This window comes from Elephas maximus, chromosome 2 (genome assembly GCF_024166365.1).
Source record: "Elephas maximus indicus isolate mEleMax1 chromosome 2, mEleMax1 primary haplotype, whole genome shotgun sequence".
NCBI lineage: Eukaryota > Metazoa > Chordata > Mammalia > Proboscidea > Elephantidae > Elephas > Elephas maximus.
In genome coordinates this window covers 213,598,099-213,622,222 of record NC_064820.1, presented here as the reverse complement: position 1 = coordinate 213,622,222, position 24,124 = coordinate 213,598,099, and the positions used below count along the sequence as shown (strand labels likewise).

Here is a 24,124-nt window from a genome sequence, read left to right as displayed (position 1 = left end):
CAGCAGCTGCCCTCATTCCTTGCTCCTTGCTGGCCCCGCCAGCCCTCTTCTCTATCACACTGGTGCCTCTTAGCGCTGTGCCTTAGTCATCTACTGCTGCTATCACAGAAATACAAGTGGGTGGCTTTAACAAACAGACAGTTATTCTCCCACAGTTTAGGAGCCTACAAGTCTAAATTCAGGGCGCCGGCTCTAGGGGAAGAAAGGCTTCCTCTCTTTGTCAGCTCTTGGGGAAGGTCCTTGTTTCTTTTCAGCTTCTATTTCTCCGTGCCTTGGTGATCTTCCTGTTGCTTGGCAACTATCTTGCCCCATCTCTGCTTGCTTTTGTTATCTGCTCTTAAAACACACCGTATACTAGTACTGTCACATTAACATAACAAAACCCATTCCCAAATGGGATTACAACCACAGGTATAACCAAAAACCAAACCCATTGCCTTGGAATTGATTCTGACTCATAGTGACCCTGTAGGACAGAGTAGAACTGCCGTATAGGATTTCCAAGGAGCGGCTGGTGGATTTGAACTGCTGACCTTTTGGTTAGCAGCTCTAGCTCTTAGCCACTGTGCCACCAGGATTAGAATTTACAACACGGATTTTTGGGGGACACAATTCAATGCATAACAGGCTGTAAAGGTGAGGGGCCTCAAGGTTAACTCAAGTGCACATAAGAGGCCACTGTGCCAGGTGCTGAGCTGGCCCGAGGAGCAGGCCCCAGCCTCCAGTCCCCTGAGTCTGGACTGGAAACCAGTGGCCCCATGGGCTGGATACAGCCCACAGATGTGTCTTGTGCCTCTTTGTGAAATTAAAGTTGGTTGCTATGTCAGTTTCTTGTGGCTGCAAAAAAAAAAAAAAAGATAGCAAGCTGTAAATTACATACTGGCTTAAAACAACAAGGCTGTGTGAGTTAGAAGTCACACGGGCACCGTGGGCCTAAAACCTAGGTGTCTGGCAGGGCCATAGGAGAATCTGTGTCCTTGTCCTTTCCGGCGTCCAGTGGCTGCCCACATTCCTTGGCTCTTGACACCCCTCTGTTTCCAAAGCCAGCAGTGGCCAGTCCCTTCTTTTTCACATCTCATCACTCTGACCCTGACTCTGTTTCTGCCCCTTCTTCCACTTAACAACCGTTATGATGACATTAAGGAGCCCTGGTGGTGTGATGGTTAAGCACTTGGCTGCTAACCGAAAGGTCAGCAGTTCAAACACAACAGCCGCTCCGTTTGCAGAGTCTGCGTCCATAAAGATTACAGCCTTAAAAATCCTATGGGGCAGTTCTCCTCTGTCTTACGGGGTCTTATGAGTTTTTTTAAGTGTCAGTGCTTGGCCCCACTCCCTTCCGTTTTAATTGTTCTGGGATGGGGCCTGAGCATAAGTGTTTTTCCAAAACTCCCCAGAGATTCAAATGTGCAGCCACGGTTGAGAACCACTGCTTTAAGCCATTTTCCATCTTTTTAGCTACAAGGCGAATATAAATAGATGAAAGGATGGAGCCTGGGAGGATAGCTGAGCCGAAGGAGGCTAGTCTGAGGTTGGATAAGCTGCGTAAAGAGGACTATGGAGCTTCCATTGGTTTTCCTGTCAGTGGCAGCCAGTGGAGAATTCTGAAGGGCCCTCCTCCTGGACCACAGAAGGACCTAGAGTGTGTGCACTCAGGCTTTGGGCCTGCCTTGTGGCGCCCCAGCTGTGTCACAAGGTCCTCTGGGCCATTCCGGACTCAAGTTCCACACTTGGCATCTAATTTAGGCTTAGTACCATTTGCTGTATACAGGGGGGCTCTGCATATAAGGAGAAAAGTTAAAATGTGGTCTTTGTGACTGATCTGATTCCTCGTGCACTTTAAAAGAGGAAACGAGGTTATGAAAGGAAAATCATTCTTTCTTGATTTAAAACAATATATTGGTAGGAGAAAATGAAAAGTAGCACAAGAAATCACTGCCCCCTGACTGCAAAGTGTTGGGTAGATTTTAACATTTGAAAAAGAAAAACGAATGTTTCTTTCAGCAAACAAAACTTAAGCAACTGCCTCCCAAAACAAAGCAGACAAAAACCTGGATTGTTTTCATTTAGTCCTTTTGCTTTTGAACAAAAACCTTGCTAACTTTTTATCCTTCTCCATTGCCTGATAACCAGTGGTTTCCAAAGACTAGTTGAAGTCGACTCTACGAAAAGAGACTTGCGAAATGGTGTTTCCAAGCAGGCTCTACTTCTAAGTCCGGGGGAGAAGGTCTGTGTGATCGTCAGGGAAGCTTGAAAAAGGTCCCTGAGGAGGCAGGGTAGTCCTTTGCCTGCACTCACTGTTAATGTTTTGGTGTATTCCCTCTAACGGGTTACTTACTGTAAATTGTTCTTATTTTTAAGTGTACGGGCCTTGGTGGCCTGTGTGGCTGTCCTGGCATGGCTCCAGGCTTCCCGGGAGTGACCATGTTGGGTAGAGCTCAGCCACCTCCTGTGATATGTCTTCTGTTGGAGGCTTCTCCACAGTCCATGTTGTTGGGGGCGGGGGGAGGTCTGCATCCACCAGAGTCTTCGGGGGACTGAAATAGACTGGGTAAGGGAGAGATGCTGCTGGATTCTGGGGCTTCTTATCCATTTGGATGTGGGGGAGGGTGGAGGAGTAAACACGGACTCAGGGTGGCTGCTGGTGCTGAGCTGGGACACGCAGGAGGAGAAACTGGTCTGATGGGAAAAGGATGACTTCAGGGTTGGACAGAGGAATCAGACTTATAGCACTGTGTGCACCTCAGAGACTTGCAGATGGGGCGACTGGCTCATTGGACCAAGGCCACGTAATGCTCTCTCTGCCTCAGTTTCCCCATCTATTACGTAAATGAGAGTGTGGGACTGAGAGCTGTCAAAGCCCTCCCAATGCACCATGCTTCAGTTCTGTTCTTAAAGGCCTTCAGTTTCTGGGCGGGCACAGCATTTAGGTGGTGGTGAATGGGTAGTGTCTGAGTGGTGGGGTGGGCAGGTTGATGATGGGAAGTTGGTAATGGGTGTTGACTTGGATTTACTACGCGGTTTATCACCCCTCTTTTCAGCAGACTCCAGGAGAGAAAACAGGCTGTTCTTCAGGAAATGTGTTTGCCTGAGGCTCGCCAGCTCACTCTGATCTGACCCAGACAGCTGTACATGCTATAGGTCAGCCCGATGTCAGAGTGACCTGTAGTGTGCCCATGTCTAGAAATTTCCTTCTGCACGTGGACTGTCAAAGGGCTTGCCACGTATGCCCACGAGTGGGCCTCCCGTGCTGGGGAGAGATCCCTGATTCCCTGCTGTATAGGGCTAAGCCTACCTGGCTGGTCAGAGAGCCGACCCCGGTAAAAATGTGTCGGTCCTCCACTGGACTGCAGGTGCTGGGAGGGAGGTACACAGGGCCTGCATATGGGGTGGGGTGGCTCAGTATATGCTCGTCAAGTGGAGGTTTGCATTTTTGGGCCACGTGACCAGCTGGTGGACATGTAAGAAATTCTGTTGATAGAAATTTAAAGGTTACTATGAAGGAATTTCCTTTTTTTTGCTAGGAAGAAAAAGAAAATTAGTTTAAAACTTGGAAACGGGAAACAAGTGTTATCTTCCTTAAAAAACAAAACAAACTCATTCTTTTGAACACTGGCTTCTGAATCAGCTCTCAGAAATTTGAAGTTGTTTTTAAGCTGCCCTTCGAGGCCCAGGGACGTGCAGTTTGGAACTGTGAGCCTAAGGTTTTTCTCCTGTCAGTAGGTGATGAGGAAGTGGGGTTTTGCTGCAGTTTTGTGGAATGTGAGAGCAGCACCTCATCCATTTGGCATCTCTTGAGCATCAAGGCATTTCAGAGAGTCGTTTCCAGGTGGCCTAATCTCAGCCCTCTCCTTTTTACTTGAAGCTTTCGGTTTTCCTCTTTTACACTCCCCGTTCCCACTGCCCATTTAATTTTCTTGCCCACCTTTTCTCCTCCTGATGTGCTCTGTGCTGGGAAAGCAGAGGCTGGGCTCGCTAGAATGGAGTCAGTGAGGAAAGATGGCTGGCAAAGGACAGTAGGACCTCCGTGAAGGGTGGAAATTACCTTCAGGATAGGCTTGAGCTGGGACTCCCCTCCCCAGACTGCCTGATGGAAAACCCACATTCCTTGTCCCTGGCAATGGGGTCATCCCCTTGTGGCCTTGCTCTTCTCTCCCTGCCTGTCCCCTATGTCTCCTCTTTCTACTCACTCTTGCTCAGGAATGCCCTGTGCCTGTGTCTGGTTTGCTGCCTTAGTCCCCTCTCATTCTTCAGTCCCAGCCGGAGAGTCTGCTGGCGCCGTATTGTGTCCTGTGGATGCCTCTCTGTGTCCTGGGCAGGGTGTTGAGTGAGCTCCATGAGGATGGGGGTGTCTGACGGAGCCCCTGCCCAGTGCCTGCCAGGGCGTGGGTGCCGAGGGGCCTGCTGTGCAGGTGGTACCCTCCGTCCCTGGCCCTTCCGCCTCCATCAGTGAGAGACTGACCTGTTGGGCTGCACAGGTGGGGTTTGTTCATTGCTCTGGGCTGCCCAGGGGAAAGTGCCATGAGAGGAGAAACAGATTGGTGTGTGTGGCAGGTGGGGCGGAGCTGACTGTGGGAAGCTGGTGGAGGCTGTGCACAGACTCCAGGGTGAGGCAGGAGGGGCTGGATAGATGCTGGAATGTGTGGTGGCCCCTGCCCACCCACTTTTACAGCGGGTGGTGCTCGGCCCTCCCACAGGTTGACAGGCTGCAGAAGGACCCGGTAGAGCTGGCCTGATCTTTGAGTGTATGCTGCTCTCAGCGCTGACACTTGACTCAAAGGCTTTGATGTGTGTGGGGGTTTGGTTTTGTTTTTGAATGAGGATAGGGCTTTTTTTTTTTTTTTTTAATTAAATGCCTTTTGAATAGGCAGTTGTCTTAGTCATCTAGCGCTGCTGTAACAGAAATATCACAATTGGTATCTTTAACAAAGAGAAATTTCTTTCTTCACAGTATGTTAGGCTGAAAATCCAAATTCAGGGTGTCAGCTCCAGGGGAAGGCTTTCTCTCTCTGTTGGCTTTCTTATCAACCTTCTCCCTAGGAGCTTTTTGGTGCAGGAACCCCGGTGCAGGAACCCCGGGATGCGCTGTGCTCCCAGCACTGCTCTCTTGGTCGTATGAGACCCCCCACTCTTCTTCTGCTTGCTTCCCTTTCCACCCCAGGGACACTCCCTTTGCATTGGCTTAGGGACCTTAGTAAGGGTGTTGCAATCCCACCCTAATCCTCTTTAACATAAAGTTACAATCACAAAATGGAGGACAACCACTCAATACTGGGAATCATGGCCCAGCAAAATTGATAAACATATTTTTTGGGGAACATAATTCAATGCGTGACAGCTGTCCATTCACACAGCTCTAAAATGAAATATTAAAGCTTACTTTGAGCAATCTTGCCCTTACCCTGATCTTGTCTGCCTTGCCCCCTCCCTAATAGAGAACTACCTTGAGTAGTTTGAATATCCTTCTCATTTTTCTGCAGGCAGATACAAGCAGACACACATTTATAGTAGTGCCCCCCTTATCTGCAGGGGATACTTTTCGAGACCCCCGTGAATGCCTGAAACCACTGATGGTACAGAACCCTATATATACTGCTTTTTCCTGTACATACACACCTATGATAATGTTTGTTTTATAAATTAGGCAGAGTAAGAGATTAACAACAGTAGCTAATAATAAAACAGAACAATTACAACAATATACCGTAATAAAGTTATGTGAATGAAAGAGCAGGACGGCACGAGATTTCATCACGCTACATACTCATTTCACATTTTTGAACCGCCCTTGACTGTGGGTAATTGAAACCACAGAAAGCGAAACCACGGATAAGGGGGGACTACTGTGTGTTCTTGCTTTTCCTGTTAACTAAGACAGCATACCATAACACTGTCCTGCACATTTCTTTTTTTATATCATAGTCTGTCTTGGAATTTTTCCCTGTCAGTGCATCATTTTCTCTCTCTGTCTCTCAGCTTTGTCCATTGTGAAGCTTTTCCATATCTGTCTGTTTTAAATCCCATCCCTTATGAAAGGCATTTGGGTTGTTTCCATCATGCTGTTTCATAGCACTCTTGTGAGGAACAACCTTTCTTGGACATCAGTCTCCATGCTTGCAGGTGGGTCTGTGGGATAGAGTTCCGGAGGGGAATGGCTGGCCCAGAGGGTAAACGCTTTTGCAGTTTTGATAGATTTTACCAGATTGCCCTTCACGGGGTGGTTCCAGTTGCACTCCCACCAGCGGTGTGAGAGGCTGGTCCCCATGGCCTCCCCAACAGAGGGTGGACTCAAATGTTTGGATTGTTGCCAACCTGACAGGTGTACATAGCATCTCAGTATAGTATTGCATTTTTTGAAGTATGCTGATCATGTTTGCATGTTTCGGAACCATTTATGTATCTCAGTGAACAGTTCTTTTCCCATTTTTCTGTTATTTTTTATTTCTCAATTTAATGAGTTCTTTATGTTTTTGGAAGGTTAGTTCATGTGTTATGAGTTGTGGATATTTTTTTAGGCTGACAATTACTATGATAAGGCCAGATTCTTATAACTCCAACCCTCCCCACTCTTCCCACCCCCAGAGTTTAAAGATTCAGACTGTGGCCTTGGGACAGATTCTGTTCCGTATTGGGACAGAACCATACCTTGGCCACCTTCCAGCATTTTTAGTTAATTGGCCCTAGATACATTTTCAACACAAACGTATAATAGTGCAAACATGTTTGAGCCCATTTAGGGACGGGCTGTGTGATGCTGTGCAAGCAACTAGCCCCTCACGCCTCCGTGGTCTCACATAGCACAGGCCACAGGCTTTGCTCAGTGAAGTCATTCACAGACCCAGGGTAAGGGAGGTGCCATCTTCGTTTTTGTTGACAGCTTTATTTTTATATACTTTTCATATCGTAAAGTTCATTAAAGTGTACAATTTTATGTTTTTTAGTTATTTACAGACCTATGCACTATAGTTTAATCTTAGAACATTTTCATCTCTCTAAAAAGGAACCCTGTACCCTTTAGCAGTCACTCACCACTCCCCCTCCTGCCCCACCCTAAAAAAAGGCAACCACTAATCTACATTTTATCTGTAAAGATTTGCCTATTCTGCACATTTCATATAAATAGAATCACACAATATATGGTCTTTTTTTAAAAGACTTTATTGAGATATAACATACTATACCATAAGGTTTATCTGTTTAAAGTATACAATTCAGTGGTCTTTAAGTATATTTACAGAGTTGTGTAGCCATCAGCATAACTTTGTTTTAGAACATTTTCATCACCCTCCCCCTGCCAAAAAAAAAAATATACCCTGTCTTAGTTATCTAGTATGGCTGTAACAAATATCACAAGTGGATGGCGTTAACAAACAGAAATTTATTCTCTCACAGTCTAGGAGGCTAGAAGTCCAAATTCAAGATGCCAGCTCCAGGGGAACGCATTCTCTCTCTGTCAGCTCTGGGGGAAGGTTCTTGTCATCCATCTTCCCCCGGTCTAGGAGCTTCTCAGTGCAGAGACCCCAGTTCCAAAGGATGCACTCTGCTCCTGGCTCTTCTTGCTTGGTGGTAATGAGGTCCTTCTCCTCTCTGCTCACTTTTCTCTCTCATATCTCAAAAGAGATTGACTCAAGATACAACCTAATTCTATAGATTGAGCCCCACTCTGTTAACGTAGTGCTTCAAATCCTGCCTCATTTATGTGATAGAGGTTAGGATTTACAAGACACGGGATAATCTCATCAGATCAAAAAATGGTGGACAGCCACACAATAGTGGGAATCATAGCCTAACCAAGTTGACACACATTTTGGGGGGGCACAATTCAATCTATAATATTCTACCCTTTTACCCCCCCAAATTTGTGTCTTTGCCAAATGTAAAACACATTCACCCGATGCCCATTATATAGTCATTGGCCACTCCTCCCTCCCCCAGTTCCTTCACAGCTACTAATCTACTTTTTGTCTCTATGATTTTGCTTATTCCAGATATTTCATATAAATGGGATCATATATTTGTCTTTTTTAGACTGACTGATTTCACTCAGTATGTTTTCAGCATTCATCCATGTCCTAGCACGTATCAGGACTTCATTTCTCTTTATGCCTAAGTAATGTTCTGTTGCATGTATGCACCACATTTTGTTTATCCATTTATCCATTGTTGGACAATTACGTTGTTCCCACCTTTTTGGATGTTGTGAGTAATGCTGTTGTGTATATTTGTACGCAGGTCTGTGTGTGGCCATTTTTCTGAGTAGATGAGGAGACTGATATTGACACAAGCTTCCCCATCACCAACTCAGGGAAGGGAGTGTGGAGAATTGTGTGTGACACATATTACTTCTCTCTTATCTTAGTGGGAAGAGGAGACTGATGTTGACACAAGCTTCCCCATCACTAACTCAGGGAAGGGAGTGTGGAGAATTGTGTGTGACACATATTACTTCTCTCTTATCTTAGTGGGAAATGCAGTTCTGTTGTATGTTGAGGAGATGAACCGAAAACACGTGGTGAGTAGAACTGACGACTGCAGAGCAGAAGAGAAACAGGCATCACCAGGGAGAGGGATTCCATGTGGACAGGCCACTCCGGAAGGCTTATTGGTAAGGCAGGAGCTCTAGGGGGAATACAGGTGACCTCGAAAGGTTGAAAGACCTCAGGTCTTCCAAGGAGCATCTTGGATGCATATGTGATGGGCGAGAAGGGTACCCACAAAGAAGTAATACTACACTGATCTGAGGTTTAGGATTGGCTCTTTGGCATTTTCACGGGAGGCAGGTTGGCTCTGTAGAAAGAGCACAGCAGCTCCCCCCATCTCTGCCAGTTCCTTATCTCACCTTGGGCAGGGTTGCTTATCTTCTCTTCTCATCTGTAAGATGCCCCTTGTGGAATAGTGGGAAGGCGGTAGCAGGAGCTACCGAAGTCAGCGGCTGGCACACAGTCGCCCTCAGCTGCAGTGACCGGGCGACACAGGCCTTCGTGGGGCTTTAGGTCATGTTCCTCATAAAGTGAATGTGGGCTCGTCCTCACAGCCCAGCCATTCCATGACTCTGAAGAAGGGGTGTGGTGTGTTGAAGGGGAGGCTGGTGGCATTGATGTGGCTGTTGAACATTCCGACGGCAAGGAACCACTTGTTCCTCAGCCTCGTGGCACAGCAGGCTGCTGAAGGGGGCAGGAGGAGCTGGCAGACGTGAGCCTGCAGCCTGTCTCCCTGCTGGACACGTGCCCTGTATTATGATTTCTTTAAACAGAGGAGGACAATGGCACTGTAAACATCTTCTGAACAAAAGCATTAAGCATTTGGCTGACAGAGATAAAACCCAAAGGAAAATTCCTTAATTTCCTTTTGGTTTTTGTTTTTGGACATTTGTAATCTTTTAAGAGTTAAAAAAAAATATATATGTAGTGTACAAACTGCTGTTAGTTTATGCTTGTTAAATTTAGTGTGAAGTAGACTCAAAAATTCCAGCCACCCCATTGGGAGGTCAGCTTGCTGCCACTTGTGTTTTTGCTTTGGAAAAGAGGGGTCAAGGGGCCAGTGGCCCTGGGGAGGGTCTATGAAGAGCAAATGGACCAACATGGAAAGTTGAGATAGAAATAAAAGCTTACCCTACTCCAGGTAGCTCGTCTACGTTCACTGTCCAGTTGTCCTCGCAAGCCACCTCTTCCTTTTTACAGACGAGGACACTGAGATCCAGCGTGGGGACCAAAGAGTGGTGGGCAGAGCAGTGATCTATGTGAGTTTTAAATGATAGCATATTGATTGTTGTTGTTAATTGCTGTTAAGCCCGTTCTGACTCATGGCAACGCCATGTGTGCAGAGAACTTTGCTCTGTAGGGTTTTCAAGGCCATGACCTTTTGGAAGTAGGTCGCCAGGCCTGTCTTCTAAGGTGCTTCTAGGTGGGTTTGAATCACCAACCTTTGGGCTAGTAGTCAAGTGCCTAACCCTTTGTGCCACCCAGAAATATTGATAGGCTTTATTTTATGTTCAGTAAGAGCATCTGTGGGTCCTTGATTTGGACATTTGGTTAAGGTGTGGAGAGAGAGACCTGAGACAAGGAGAGGGAGAGACAGGGAGAGAGAGTGTGAGCAAGTGCACACTGGCTGTGGGGGCACAGTGGTGTCACTAGGGTCGGTGTCACCAAGTGAAGTATCTCATGGTGTCACCCCCCTCCATGGACCTCCTCACATACCAGAATGTACAGAATCCTTAGTAGTGTTTACAATCAATTTTAATCATAGAATAATATGTGATATAGTTATAAATTACATAAGTATTTCTTAGATTACATTAATACTAACAAAAAAATTATAAAGTCTTTCTACGTTGAATTACAATATTATTAGTTTAAACGTTGTTAGTAACTGAGTAGAAGCCTTTTGATTTTCCTTCATTTACTACTTCAGTCTCAAAAAAGTTATTGGTACACATTTACAAATACTAATTACCACAATATTGTGGCTAAAGCACCAGAAAATTTGGCAAAATTAGTGACTAAAAACACCGGCAGCAATAAAAACAACAGCACCTGCTTGTAGTACATGCAGATGAAACCATGTAACTCAAAGCATCCTTGTAGTTGGGTAATAACGACAGCTCTGACCAGAGCGCATTAGAGGGTTTAAAAAGTAAATTAGCATGGAGTTTTAGCCTTGTAGTATATTGGTACATGTATCCTGGGCTTTTGAAAAATGTTTTCGTTGTTATAACTAACTACAGGGATAGTTTTATAAAATAATGAATTTCTGCTGAAATGCTACACAAAAATTACATAGACAGTCATTTTGGTGTCACCCACTCTGAGAGTGTCACTGGTGCGGCCCACATGCCCCATACTCCCTAGTGACAGCACTGGTGAGGCAGGACTTTGTGCCCCGCTGGAGCAACTCATTCCTCTAGCAGATGTGTGCCAGGCCCAGCATGCAGCAGTGAGCAGACAGTCAGCCTCTGTCCCTCAGAGCCTGCAGTCCAGAGGCCGTGGGAGGGAGGGAAGGAGGGCCGGAAACCCCAGCCACAAGGCCTCTGGCTCCCTGAGCTCACAGCAGGTGGTGCCTAGAGAATGGCGAGGGGGGGTGTGCAGTGGGTCCCTTGTTGTCCTGGGAGTGGAAGAGAAGGGGGCATGCCACAGAGGTATGCTGATGAGAAGGTCCGGGGGGGTCTGTGTGCCCCCCTACCCCTTCCTAAACCCCCCTCCTCACACAGCATTGGAAACAGGGTGATCGTCAGCAGGAGGAGGTGTGTCCCCTTGACTCTCTACTCCCGCTCATTGCTACTTCCCAGTGCTGGAGGATTCTCATGTGTTACCTCTCCACTCCAGCCCTCTGTGGCCCTCGCTGATGGCCACCTGCCTCCTCTTGACTTGCATAGTTGCTGTGGTTTCTCTGTGCTCTCTCCTGGGCCCTTGTCTCACTCCCTTCTTGCACCCAGGCCCCTCCAGCTTCTGTGTCTAAAACAAAACTCCTCATCCTGCCCATCTCCTTCCCTGGAGCCTGCCTACCTCCCCACCTACCCTCTGTCCTCCTGACCCTGCCCGCCCCCCACCTCCCCACACTGGTCCCTCTGCACATACCCACTCCTGTCCTTTCTGTCCCCTGCCAAACCCTGGTCAGGTCTTGTCCCTTCTCATCACATCAGCTTCAGGCTTCCTGGTGGTCTTCCTGACTTTGTCACCTCTCCCAGCTGCTGCGATTGGGATTTCAGAAATACCATCCTGGTAGCGTCATTCCCTGTTCCCAAACAAAACAAAAAACAGCTTTAGTAGCTTTGTCTTCAGTAGTATTTTGCAAAATAATTTCAAGTGGAATGCAGATGAGTGTTACTAGTTTTAAGAGATATTTATCTTAAAAATGCCGTAGCACTTTGGTAGTTCCTCAGAAAGTTAAAGAGTTACCCATGACCCAGCAGTTCCACTCCTAGGTATATACCCAGTAGAACTGAAAACATGTCTACACAATAACTTGTACACAAACGTTCACTGCAGCATTATTCACAATAGCCAAAAAGTAGAAACAACCGCAGTGTCTGTCAGCAGATGAATGGATGGACAAAATGTGGTATATACATGCTGTGGAGTATTATTCAGCCACAAAGAGAAATGAGGCCCTGATATATGCCACAACATGGGTAAGCCTTGAAAACATTGTGTGGAGTGAAAGAAGCCAAACACAAAAAGCCACACACAGTTTGAAATGAAATGTCCAGAATAGGCATATCCATGGAGGTAGAAAGCAGGTTAGGGTTGTCGGGGCTAGGGGAGAGGAATGGGGAGGGCTGCTAAGGGGTGCAGGCTCTCTTTTTGTGGTAATGAACTAGATAGAGGTGGTGGTTGTGTAACTAAACGAGGGTTCTTGTTCTGTCTTATTAGCTGATTGAAATCAGACGGATGCTACACCACCAGTTACAAGGGAAACAGTGGAAATTTACTGTCGGTGCAAACAAGGAACAACTTGGGGCCCAGCAGCTGAAAGACCTTCCAGTCCCAGGAGAGCTTGGAGCTTTTATGCCCTCCAATCCCCAAGGGGGTGGAATTGGCACCCAAAATCCGTCACCCTGGTCCCTCCCATGTCCATTATTTGGAGAGCCAGGTTTTGAGTCATTCGCAAAGGAAGGGAACTTTTGCTTTGCAAATGGCCTCGGGTACAGTGGTGTGCCAGAGAACTTCCTTTCCTGCGAAGTTCAGGTCTGGGGTCAAGTTCAGGGCCACGGCTCTTCATGTCCTGCACACGCGTGGGATTTTGGTGCCAAATTCAGACAGTGGTTAGGGCCCACAGTGGTCGGGCCAAGCTGAAGTTAGAAACCTTGGTGGGCTATGGCGGGGGGTGGGGGGAGGGGGTGGGGGGAGGGGAGGACTGCAGTGCAGCGGAGGAAGCCTCAGCGGCAGGTTCAGTTCATGCGCTGTAAATATAAGAAAAACCAGTAAATTGTACACTGTAACATAGTGAATTTATGGTATGTGAATTACATATCAAAAACAAAACAAAAAGACCAAAAAAGAAATGCCCTAGTAATAATATTTGATTTCATGTATATATAAAAACAAACAAACAAAAAACCCATGGCTGTCGAGTCAATTCCAATTCATAGAGACCCTACAGAACACAGTAGAACTGCCCCATAGAGTTTCCAAGGCTGTAAATCTTTGTGGAAGCAGTTTGTCACAGCTTTCTCCCTTGGAGCGGCTGGTGGGTTAGAACCGTTGACCTTATGGTTAGCAGCCGAGTGCTTTAACCAAAGTGGTATTTGAGCTTAAAGTAAGTCGATTTAAAGAAAGATGATAAACAACGTTGCTGTTGTTAGCTGCCGTGAAGTTGGCCTCAGACTCATTGAGACCTCATGCACAACAGGATGAAAAGCTACCCGGTCCTGCGCCATCCCCACGATGGGTTGTGGATCAGACCGTTGTGATCCATAGTGTTGCCGCTGGCTGATTTTTGGAGGAAGATTGCCAGGCCTTTCTTCCTCATCCATCTTAGTCGTAACCTGTTGAGCATCATAACAACATGCAAGCTTCCACCAACAGACGGGGTGGTGGCTGCGCATGAGGTGTATTGGCTGGGAGTCAAACCTGAGTCTGCCACGTGGAAGGCAAGAATTTTACCACAGAACCACCAGTGGCCTGAAAACCAACAGTAGTGCAGCTTTTAGTAAGGATTAAATGAGGTGATTCTTAAGACAGTGCCTGGCACACAGTATGTGCTCTGTGTTAGCCATTATTACTATTTTCTTTAAAAAAAAAAAAATTATTGTGGTAAAATGTTTATACGAAAACGTTTGCCATTTCAACCATTTTTAATTGTACAATTCAGTTAATTACATTCGCCATGTTGTACAACCATCACCACTGTCCGTTTTCATTAACCATTATTATTGCTTGCAAGATGAGGTAAATACCCAATGTTTGGGCAGCTTTGACCTACTAAGTGAAGTCCACAGGCCGCCGTTGGCCCCTGCTACCCCTGCTCAGACTCAGCACTCCCAGCACACCTGAGGGTGCCCACCCTGCCAGCCATGTGCAGTCCCGCAGCGCTGCCTCAGGTATATTCAGCAGCTCAGAGCCTGGCCCCACCTCCAGGGCTGCCGGGAGCACCCTGTCTGGAGATTGTTCTTACTGTCACTTGTGGAGTTGACACTCCCCTCACCCAGCCCGGATGCCTCATCGTGGTCTTCTTTAGAGCCCTGTACTTGTGGGCGTTGGCCTTCATTACACACACAGCGTGTATGTGAAAGTACTTGTCATATCTACTGTCAACCATAAAGTATTAATGTGTTTGTTCTCTGATGATAACATGACGCTATGAAACAGGAAAGCAAATACATTTTTAAAATATAGTGCAGAGAACATTAGTCTGCCCCATGACTGAGCAGAGGTCCTCCTGGGAACATACTCCAGAGAAACCTGGCACGGGTGTCCCCGGAGGTGCCTGTGCTCATGACGGCACAAATTCAGAAGTAATCCAGATGTCCCTTGACACAAGTGTGGGCAGATAAGGTATTAAATGTTAACATAACCAGACGTTATGCGGTAGTGAAGATGAATACTCTTGCTGTGATAGCAAGGTGAGTGAATCTCAGAAACATCGTAATGAGTGACAAAACCAAGTTGCAGAAGACCATATACTGTTATGTTTTACAACATACGTGATAAGATTGTTTTCTTTTTTAAAAAAGCAGTGGACAGAACCCAGGCTGCATGTAGGGGAGGGAGGTAGCTGGAAGTCGAGGAGACACCCCGGTGGACCGCTAAGCTGCTGTCACCCTGAGAGGGTGGGTCACTGGACCTCCCTTCATTTTGGTGCTTTGTGCCTCATGTGGGGGTTGCCCTTTTTCTCTTATGTCATTGTTAGGTGCCATGGAGCAGATTCCTTCTCAAAGCAATCCCACGTGAAAGAGTAGAACTGCACCGTAGGGCTTTCTTGACTGTAATCTTCATGGAAGCAGATTGTCAGGTCTTTTCCCATGGAGCCTTTAGGTGGTTTCAAATTGCCAACCTTTTGGTTAGCTGAGTGCTTAACCATTGTACCACCAGAGCTACTTTATTCTTTTATATGTGCCAAGTATTACATAATAAAATTTTTAAAAACAGGAGCAAAAAAACTACTAGAGCTGGGTCGTGCCTTTTCTGGGGAGAAATCTGACATTTAAGAGTTAGGAAGGAACATTCCCTCCCAGAGTATCCAGCCCATGTTGTAGAGTAAATAAAACACTGGGACTGTCTCCAGCAGAGGAGGAAGGAGGGAAATAATGTTTTTACTCTGTACCAAAAAAGGACATTTTTCTTTCAACATTAAGGGACTGGTCTTTTTCTGACTGGTCCTGCAAATGACAGCAGTTATTTCAAAGGGATGATGCAGACTTCTTAGGTTGTTGAAGTTGACGTGACTCAGAAGACGCTGTTACTATCAGAGGCATCATTTCTCAAAGCTGGGCGTTCTACAGAACATGTCTTTAACACTAGCTTTGCAGTGTGTGGAGTAGTATCTCACCCTGACTGCTTTCATCATATTAACAACCTGTAGAATATCTTGGTTTCGAGGCAAAGCTTTCTCTGAGGAACATTAAAGCCTCTTTCCTTTTGTGCGCCACACTGGGTGGCATTGGGGACACCACAGTCTGCTCCTGGTACAGCACCAAACCTGCTGTAGCATCTTTAATCAGGTGGGTTGGCTCTTACTCCCTGGACTTGGTGAGACGGCTGGGGATGGGGCCTCCTTTGACCAGCTAAGCTAAGTAGGGTAGAAGGCACAGCTTCCCTTCCATCCCTGACCTTTTAAAAATTGAAACAAGAGGATTGTCTTAGTCATCTAGTGCTGCTATAACAGAAATACCACAAGTGGGGGGCTTTAACAAAGAGAAATTTATTTCTTCACAGTTAAGTAGGATAAAAGTCTAAATCCAGGGTCTCAGCTCCAGGGGAAGGCTTTCTCTTTCTCTTTCTGTCAGCTTTCTCATCTGTCTTCCCCTGGACTAGGAGCTTCTCTGCACAGGGACTCTGGTCCAAAGGACATTCTCTGCTCTGGGCACTGCTGTCCTGGTGGTATGAGGTCCCCCCTCTCTGCTTGCTTCGCTTTCCTTTTATCTCTGGAGAAATAAAAGGTGGTATGGGGGCACACTCCAGGGAAACTTCCTTTTCATTGGATCAGGGATCTGACCTGGGTAAGGGTGTTACAAAACCACCCTAATCCTCTTTAACATAGAATTACAATCACAAAATGGAAGATAACCCTATAACATTGGGAATCATAGCCAAAACAAGTTGACAATTTTTTTTTAAACTTTTACTGTGCTTTAAGTGAAAGTTTACAAATCAAATCAGCCTTTCATACAAAAAATTTATATACATCTTGCTATATATTCCTAATTGCTCTCCCCCTAATGAGACAGCACACTCCTCCTCTCCGCCCTCCATTTCCTTGCCCATTCAGCCAGCTTCTCTCCCGCTGTGCCTTTGCATCTCCCCTCCAGGCAGGAGCTGCCCTAGTCTCATGTGTCTACTTGATTCAAGAAGCTCACTCCTCACCAGTATCATTTTCTACCTTATATAGTCCAGTCCAATCCCTGACTGAAGAGTTGGCTTTGGGAATGGTTCCTGTCTTGGGTTAACAGAAGGTCTGGGGACCATGACCTCCGGGGTCCTTCTAGTCTCAGTTAGACCATTAAGTCTGGTCTTTTTAAGAGAATTTGAGGTCTGCATCCCACTGCTCTCCTGCGCCTTCAGGGTTTCTCTATTGTGTTCCCTGTCAGGGCAGTCATTAGTTGTAGCCAGGCACCATCTAGTTCTTCTGGTCTCAGGCAGATGTAGCCTCTGATTTCTGTCTCTTGGTCTCTCTTTGGTGTTCTTCATTCTCCTTTGCTCCATCCAGGTGGGTTGACACCAATTGATGCACCTTAGATGGCCACTTGCTAGCGTTTAAGACCCTAGATCCCACTCTCCAAAGTGGGATGCAGAATGTTTTCTTAATAGATTTTTTTTTTATGCCGGTTGACCTAGATGTCCCCTGAAACCACAGTCCTTAAACCACTTCCCATGCGACGCGGGCCTTTGAAGCGTTCGGTTTATTCAGGAAACTGCTTTTGGTTTAGTCCAGTTGTGCTGACCTCTCCTGTATTGTGTGTTGTCTTTCCCTTCACCTAAAGTAGTTCTTGTCTACTGTCTAATTAGTGAATAGCCCTCTCCCTCCCTCCCCCCCACTCTGTAACCATCAAAGAATATTTTCTTCTGGGTTTAAACTGTTTCTTGAGTTCTTATAATGGTGGTCTTATACAGTATTTGTCCTTTTGCATCCGACTAATTTCAGCATAATGCTTTGCAGATTCCTCCATGTTAAGAGATGTCTCACGGATTCATCACTGTTTTTTATCATTGTGTAGTATTCCATTGTGTGAATATATCATAATTTATTTATTTATCCATTCATCTGTTGATGGGCACCTTGGTTGCTTCCATCTTTTTGCTATTATAAAGAGTGCTGCAGTGAACATGGGTGTGCATATATCTGTTCGTGTAAAGGCTCTTCTCTAGGATATATTCTGAGAAGTGGGATTGCTGGATCATATGGTAGTTCTATCTCTAGCTTTTTAAGGAAGCGCCAAATCAATTTCCAAAGTGGTTGTACAATTTTACATTCCCACCAGCAGTGTGTAAGTGTTCTAGTCTCTTCGCAACCTCTCCAACATGTATTATTTTGTGTTTTTTGGATTCATGCCAGCCTTGTTGGAGTGAGATAGAATCTCATTGTAGTTTTGATTTGCATTTCTCTAGTGGCTAATGATTGTGAGCATTTCCTCACGAATCTGTTAGCTGCCTGAATGTCTTCTTTGATGAAGTGTCTGTTCATATCCTTTGCCCATTTATTAATTCAGTTATTTGTCTTTTTGCTGTTGAGTTTTGCAGTATCATGTAGATTTTAGAGATCAGATGCTGATTGGAAATGTCATAGCTAAAAACTTTTTTCCGGTCTGTAGGTAATTGCTACTTTTTTGGCAAAGTCTTTGGATGAGCATAGGTGTTTGATTTTTAGGAGCTTCCAGTTATCTGGCTTCTCTTCTGGTGTTTGTGCATTGTTAGTAAAGTTTTGTATATACTGTTTATGCCATGTATTAGGGCTCCCAGCGTTGTCCTTATTATTTCTTCCCTGATGTTTATTTATATTTTATATTTAGGTCCTTGACCCATTTTGAGTTTGTTTTTGTGCATGGTTTGAGGTATGGGCCTTGTTTCATTTTTTTGCAGGTGGATATCCAGTTATGCCAGCACCGTTTGTTAAAGAGAGTGTCTTTTCCCCATTTAACTGACTTTGAGCCTTTGACACATATTTTGGGGGGATGAAATTCAATCCATGACAGGGAGCCTTTGCAGGTCTGCAAATTCATAAGGAGAAGTGGGTCGTTCTCATGGCGTTGTTTGAGCACTGGGTTGTCTAGATGGGTCAAGAGGACTGGACCAGAAGCCACATCTGGGATCAACTCCTGGTCCTGCTTTCTGACAATGCAGCCTTGGGCCATTTACTTAACCTCTCTGTGCCTCAGTTTTCTCCTCTGTAAGTTGGGGATAATAATAACACCTTCCCCCTAAGATTGTTATGAAGAGTCAATAAGTAGGCATGTGAGAAGTTTTTAGACAGTGTGTGGCATATAGTAAGGGCTCAGTCCATATTAGCTAGCTTTCACTGAGAGAGCCCCTTCTGGTTTTATTACTAGTGTCAAAGATTTAGCACATCTGAGATTATTTTTGGAAGTATCAGGTTCAAAAGAGAGGAACAGGCAGGAACTGGTGATGGCATGTAACAGGTTGTATGCATGGCCAGGAAGGAGATGCTTGTAGGTGTTAACAGTCGACCAACCTGGCACAATGACCACCCAGCATGCTTTTCCCGGAGAAGCTTCTATAGGCTCTCACCTTCTGCCTTGGAATTTCTCTTTGAGTTGTCCTCAGGGATGTGCTGGGAAACTCGTATGATCATATGCACCTGGGTGGGGCAGGGAAAAGAACACAGATATTTTGTACACCTGATGGTGCAGTGGTTAAGCATTCAGCTGCTAACCAAAAGGCCGGCAGTTTGAATGACCAGCCACTTCTCGAAAACCCTGTGGGACAGTTCTACTCTGTTCTGTAGGGTCACTGTCTTAGTCATCTAGTGCTGCTACAACAGAATCACCACTCGTGGATGGTTTCAACAAACAGAACTTTATTATCTCACAGCCTAGTAGGCTAGAAGTCCGAACTCAGGGCGTCAGCTCCGGAGGAAGTCCCTCTCCCTCTGTCGGCTCTGGGGGAAGGTCCCTGTCATTGTACTTCTCTTGGTCTAGGAGCTTCTCTGCATAGGAATCCCAGTCCAAAGGATGCAGTCTGTTCCTGGTGGTGCTTTCTTAGTGGTATGAAGTCCCTATGTCTCTCTGCTTGCTTCTCTCTTTTATATCTCAAAAGAGATTGGCTTAAAACATGACCTAATCTTATAGATTGACTCCTGCCTTGTTAACATAACTGCCTCTAATCCAACCTCATTAACGTTGTAGATGTAGGATTTACAACACATGGGAAGATCCCATCAGATGACAAAATGGTGAACAGTCACACAATACTGGGAATCATGGCCTAGTCAAGTTGACACACATTTCGGGGGGACTCAGTTCAGCCCATTAACAGTTGCTATGAGTTGAAATTGATTCGACAGCAATGGGCTTGGTTTTTTGGTTTTTATCATTTCCAGCGTCTCTCTGGGTACCTCCTCACAGTAACTCTGAACAGCAGCTGACACCAGCTCTGTCTGACGGGTAGAAGTGTTGTTGTTGGCTGCAGTCGAGTAGACTCCTATCCACAGTGAGTTTATATATATCAAAACCAGATGTTACCCAATCCTGGGCCAGCTTCTTGGTGGTGAGTTCATTGTTGTGGTTGTCATAATGCCTTCCGACCTAGGGGGCTCATCTTCCAGCACTGTATCGGACAGTGTTCTGTGATCCATGGGGTTTTCACTGGCTGATTTTCAGAAGTGGATCTCCAGGCATTTCTCCCACCATGGGTGAACCTGCTTGTATTTCAATACCCGTGGCATAGCAAGCCACTGTAATTTGATGGTAGTTGTAGAAATGGTGGCTTAGAAAAGCTCATTGGTAGGTCCTAGGTCACTCAGCTGAAGAGGCAGGTGCTGCCACTTGAACCCACGAATGCTGCTGAGTCCTGGCTAGCTTTGTCCCAAGTCCAGGCTACAGAGGGCATTGTGTATTTCTTGCTCCTGGACCATGTGCAGAGCTGCCTGGTGCTTGGGTGGTGCTGCCCAGTGCCAGGCCTGTAGACCCAGTCCCAGCATCTGTTCACTCCCATGGAGCATTCATTAAGCCCCAGGTCTGATGGTCTCTGCCCTCAGGCAGTTCATTCTTGGGCAGATGTAGGTAAGTAGAATACAGCAGCAGTTTTCAGCTCAAGAGATAGAGACCACAAAAGGAAAAGGCTGGAAGAGTGCCCGCCAGGCATTAACTCTGGCAGTGTCTGTCCTTTCTTTTAGCACTTGATGGGTCAGGCTCTGCTTCAGCCTCCAGGGACAGCAGAGAGGGACAGGAAGGGCCCTATTCTCACAGGTAGAGGAGACAAACAAATAAACAGACATGTCACCAAGAAAATACCAGGTAGAGAGAGATGCCTACCAGGGTGACTTGATACAGAGGGACTGGTTGTAGGGGCCTTTCTGAGGAGGCAGTGTCGGCCTGAGGTCTAAGTGACAAGATGGAGCAGCTCAGTGACAGTCACAGGGGATGCCAGGCAGTGGGGGCAGCAGGAATTGGCTTGGCTTGGGGTTTTTCTGTAATGACAGTGTATCGTTCCAGCAGTAAGGAAAGTTACTGGAGAAGAGATGCAGCCAGTATGAAGATTACCTTCCCCAAGTTGCCCCCAGGGCTCAAATCTGGGTTGGTTACACTTAGAAGGACCCTTTGCTTAGGTGAGCTTGCCCTCTGGCTCTCAGGGCTGCCTGGGGTGGGATGGGGAGGCACGGATGTGAGAGCCCCAGGTGTGACTTCCCGTGCTACTCACAGGAGTCTGCCTCAGCCTCCACAGCTTATGCTAGTCCAGTGGCCAAGCTGTGCAAACCACTCACTTTTTTGTGGCTTGGGTCTTAAATGTATATAACCCAACCCAAAAAATACAGGTGGAAATAACTTAGCTGCAGCGTTCCTTTTGGCAAGCACCTGGAGCATCTTTTGAGAAAAGCGTTAAGTAGTTGTTGTGCCTGAGACCAGAAGTCTACGGTGCTGGGGCTGAGGGGGTTCAGGCTCACCCTCCCTTCACTTCCACTCCCCTGGCTCTCCTAGAGTGATAGTGGCTCAGTGCTCAGCACTACCCAGCAGACTTCCAGGTCCCAGCCAAGCCCACAGTCATGGGATTTCTGTGTTCCCCTGTGCAGCTCTGTGTTTGTTCACGTCTCAGGCCGGAGAACTGTCCTGATCAAAGTGTAGACTTATCACGTGGCATGGCTGGCCCCATGGGTGGTGTGGGAGTGTGAAACCCCTCAGAGGCCCTGATGGGTGATGTCCAGTCCCAGGCGGGTGTGGCAGCATAACCTTTATTAAGGGGCGTTTCTAGCAGCAGAATTGTAGCATGCGAGAGGTAGGAGAGTTTCTGGACCCTGAGGAGGGGAGGGTCTGGAGGGCCACTCTTCATACTCCCAGAGGTACAGGGAAGCCTGTGTTTGTCCCACCATGAAGCTCCACAGGGTGCAGAAACACCCAGTTTTGCCTGAGGCAGGGATTCCAGCCCCCGGTTGGTGTCTGTGACTAGGACTAGTCAAACACTGAGCAGAGATTGCAGGCAGTGAACTACTTGACAGAAGAGGGGCTGTGATAGTTAAAGTTGTGTGTCAGCTCGGCAGGGCCATGATTCTTAGTGGTTTGGCAGTTATGTAATGAGGTAGTTGTCCTCCATTTTGTGATATAATGTAATCACATCCATAATGTGATCTGATGTGATCACCCAATCAGATGTAAGGGGAATTTCCTCGGGAGTGTGGCCTGCATCCAATATATGTGGACACTCTGGCAAAGCTTGTTGGCTTTTGCTCGCTCTGGATCCTGCTTCTGGCTCGTCATCATCTGACCTTTGGTTCCTGAGACTTGAGGAAGTGTCCTGCCATACTGCCTGCAGATTTTGGGATTTGTTGGCCTCCACAGTCCATGAGCCAGCAGCCTGCTCTCTGACCTCCTGATTGTGGGTTCGTCAGCCCTGTTAGCTACCTGAGTTAGGAGAAGCCTCCAACTCAATGCATGACCCGTGGACTTGGGACTTACCAGCCTCTACAGCCAGAGTGCTCCTTGGAAGCAAGGATGGTGGGACTTCGTCTCACATACTTAGAACATGTTACCAGGAGGGATCAGTCCCTGAGAAGGACATCATGCTTGGTAAAATAGAGAGTCAGCGAAAAAGAGGAAGACCCTCAACGAGATGTATTCACACAGTGGCTACAGCAGTGGGCTCAAACATAGCAACGATTATGAGGATGGTGCAGGACTGGGCAGTGTTTCATTCTGTTGTGCATAGGGTCAGTACGAGTTGGAATCAGCTTGATGGGCACCCAGCAGCAACACAGCTATGTGAGCCATTGCCTTGAGATAAATCTCTCTCTGTATGTATCTACACCCTTCACTGGTTTTGCTTCTTTAGAACCTAGCCTAAGACAGGGGACTTTGGGATTACAGAGTTTGAGGGGAGCACCTGGGCTAGGTGAGAATCCTGGCCACTGACAGACTCAGTCTCACGGGGTGATCATAGACCTGGACCAGCCCTGGTTCCCCATCTCTTAGTTTTGTGCTGTCTGTGGCACACCAAAGTGTTTGCTTTTTGACAGGATTTGTTAAAAATGCTGCCCGTGATTTGGTCATTTGAAAATTGCTTTGAGGGGTAGAAGTGAGGTGGGGTGCATTAAGGAACTCTCTTTGTCCTTTATAGTGTGTTTCCTGCATTGCCTTTGTCCAGCTGTCAGCATTTTATCCTCATCCCTGTGAGGGAGGCCTGGCCTACACCCCTATTTCCCAGACCAGGGAGTGAGGCTCGAGAAGGCAGGGCGGTTCGCCCACATCAATGGCTAGGATGCAGCTTTGGACCCCAGAGCAACACAGGAGAAGCCCATCTTTAAGTTGTGTTTGCTTCACACTACCTTTTAAAATGGCTGCATTTCCACATCTGTGTAATCTGCTCTGGTAGGCTACCCCTCCCAGTACTAAATGCTTGGGACATGTTGGTAAAGAAAAATAAAATTCCTTGTGTGTATTTTCGGAAATTGATTTCTGCTTTTAGAAAAATTCAGTCCACTTAAAGTCAGAGGAGGCTGTCAGAATTCCAGTTCGAGTTGTCCTCTGTCAGTTCAGATGACCACAGGGTCCCTGGGAGCAGCTGACCAGGTGGCTCCTGGTGGGAGGACATCCTGGTTCCCCTGAAGGGCGCAGTGGACCAGTGCGGGGTCCTTCCTGCTCAGCCAGTCCCCACGCAGAGGCTTGGTAGCTGGCATGCCCCGAGGGCTCTTCTTCCGTGTTAACTTTACTGCTTTGTCATCTAGAAGTCTAGGCTAAGTGCTTGTTTTCCCCTCTAAATTCTTTAAATGTATGAGTGCAGTTTTTTTTTTTAATCCCACTTTTTGGATAACCAGACCAAATCAAACCTGTTGCCTTCAAATCAGTTCTGACTAATAGCGACTCCACAGGGTTTCAAGGCTGTGAATCCATACAGAAGCAGATTGCCACATCTTTCTCCCACAGAGCCACTGGTGGGTTCAAACTTCCGACCTTTCGTGGTTAGCAGCCAATTACTTTAACCACTGCACCACCAGGGCTCCTTTTTGGATTAAAAAAACCTGTTGCCGCCGAGTTGATTCTGACTCATTTCGGCTGCTAACCAAGAGGTCTGCAGTTTCGAATTCACCAGGTGCTCCTTGGAAACCCTGTGGGGCAGTTCTACTCCGTCCTGTAGAGTCGCTATCAGGTGACTTTTTGGATAGTGATATAAAACTTAATTCTGTCACCAACAAGAAGTCGCTGGCATATAGATGCCCAAGTTCCGTTAATGAAGAGGACATTTCTCTTTTGACTGGATCTGACTGTTTTTTTGGTGTGAGGAAAATAAAAGGATTCTGTTTTTTCCTC

General features: G+C 46.6%; 1 protein-coding gene across 10 annotated transcripts in view; it reads left to right on the top strand.

Moving 5' to 3' along the window:
- The window catches only part of EPN2 (epsin 2), a 111,811-nt gene that overhangs the window by 10,051 nt on the left and 77,636 nt on the right, over nucleotides 1–24,124 (top strand). For 2 of the 10 annotated variants that reach the window (XM_049874689.1, XM_049874697.1), the window contains one exon: nucleotides 8,460–8,602. The exons of 5 other annotated variants lie outside the window; for them this stretch is intronic. The gene's annotated coding sequence lies outside the window, so the exon portion shown is untranslated. Of the gene's footprint in view, nucleotides 1–8,459; nucleotides 8,603–9,677; nucleotides 9,737–12,877; nucleotides 15,656–24,124 lie in introns of those variants that run through there. 3 more of the 10 variants (XM_049874690.1, XM_049874691.1, XM_049874692.1) reach the window with 3 other exon arrangements.